This window comes from Rattus norvegicus, chromosome 2 (genome assembly GCF_021556685.1).
Source record: "Rattus norvegicus strain SHRSP/BbbUtx chromosome 2, alternate assembly SHRSP_T2T, whole genome shotgun sequence".
Lineage (NCBI taxonomy): Eukaryota > Metazoa > Chordata > Mammalia > Rodentia > Muridae > Rattus > Rattus norvegicus.
In genome coordinates this window covers 99005342-99007227 of record NC_141535.1, presented here as the reverse complement: position 1 = coordinate 99007227, position 1886 = coordinate 99005342, and the positions used below count along the sequence as shown (strand labels likewise).

The 1886-nt window shown below is 37.0% G+C and overlaps 1 non-coding gene across 1 annotated transcript; it reads left to right on the top strand.

The window, feature by feature from the left end:
- The first annotated feature begins 1231 nt into the window (after positions 1 to 1231).
- LOC120101339 (small nucleolar RNA SNORA17) lies at positions 1232 to 1366 on the top strand. The gene has a single exon (XR_015679491.1). It is a non-coding gene; the product is annotated as a small nucleolar RNA SNORA17 (small nucleolar RNA).
- The last annotated feature ends 520 nt before the right edge of the window (positions 1367 to 1886 follow it).

Genomic DNA, 1886 nt, shown 5'->3' with positions numbered 1-1886 from the left:
ATATAGCAATATCCTCAAGATAGATAATTTCAAATGACATGACACGTTTAGATCTGATATTTCTGTAAGAAAGGAAATTGGTGGTTGAGATAATTTTTTAAATTACATTTGTTTTGGAACTTTTTTGTATTTTTGTCCTTAAACCATGAGTACTCTCCAAAACATAGCACATAAGGATATCTTATTTATTTATCACTGTTTCTCTCACCATAACCAGGATCAAGATCAACAATAAATAGCTAATCACACCTGAACCTCTGTAAACATCTTTCAGATATTATAGCTCATGACCCCTGAGATAGTTTAATGTTCTGTATGTAATGACTTTCTTCTGTGGTATACAATGAGGAACAAATTTAGCTGTGCCTTCATGCAAAGTAACTTTCCCTTTAATGAGTTTTCACCAGTCCACTCTTAAACCCTTTATATATGTATGTGTGTGTGTGTGTGTGTGTGTGTGTGTGTGTACGAGTGTTTTACCTGCATGCATATGTGTGCCTGCACCATGTGCGTGACTCCTGGTTAGAAGAGGATGCTGGATCCTCTGAAACAAGGCTGAGAGAGTTTTGAGTTTCCATATAGTTTCTGGATAACAAATCTGGGTCTTCTGGAAGATTAGTTAAGCCTCCTAACTACTGAATGATCCCCCAGACCTTAGATATTATTCTCATCATCTTTTGTTTCTTTGGAGCAGCTCCCATCTATCAATTATTAGATTTATAAAATATTTGATAGTTTTGTTTGTATAAACCTCTCTGACTTGAGTTTGATTTTGGTTTTCTCTTCACACTAAACTGGAAATTTCCAACATCAGTACCAATCAAAATTTTACATAACTTTCATATCTGTCTTAGTTGTTCTATTACTGTAATAAAGATCCAGGACCATCAACAAGCTGTAGAAAAAAGGGTTTATTTTAGCTTACAACTCTCATATTATACATCAGGGCAGAAACTCAATCAAGGAAAAAAGTAGAACCATGGAAAACTGCTTTTTACTGATTGGATATAGATATATAGCTTGCTTCATCTGCTTCCTTGTAGTAGACAGAACAAGTATAGAGGTAACATTACCCACAATGAGTTGGGACCTCTTATATAAATCACCAATCATTAAAATGAACAATAGACTTGCTCATAGACTAATCTACTGAGGAAATTCTCTCAATGAAAATCCCCGGTTCCAACATGACTCTAGCTTGGTTCATATTGAGATAAAACCCAACAAGCACTCTGGCTCTAGAGGCTTGGAGGTGTGGTTGCTGTGGCACCTGTGTACCAGCCAGTAGGTTGCAGAGAGGGGAATTATTATGCCTCTGCTCTGTGTTGTGACCTATGAATATCTGAATGATTAGTAGCATATCATTCCATAAATCTTGAGCCTAAGATGACCACCAGTCGAACACTAGGGGGGCCCGGTCAGGTGGCTAGCCTGAGATGACCACCAGTATAGTGCCTCTCAAACCTTGAGGAGCAGACCATGCCCAAAGTAATCCCTGCCCATCACCATAATGCACAAACAGGGCATTGCTCTCTTGAATTTATGGCAAGCAGCACACCTTGGAAGGAAGGATAGAAAGATTGTAAGAGCAAGAAATCCAGAAAGTCATCATTAAAACATTCTTCTAGAAATGGCCACATAAACAGACCAGAACAATGGCTATAAAAATGGGCAAATTAACATGTAAAAGAAAAATTTTATGGGGAGTCACCTTAGACTAGGTGATCTCTAGATTGTGTTAAGTTGTGTTTTCCTGTGTTGGGCTCCATTTGTTGTATAGAGATGCTTTGTTGATGAGGAGTAGTAGTATAGTTACTTGAGGATATAAGGATAATATTTAATATATAATAAAGAATGATTTAGCAAAGCAGTGATAATAGATTCTT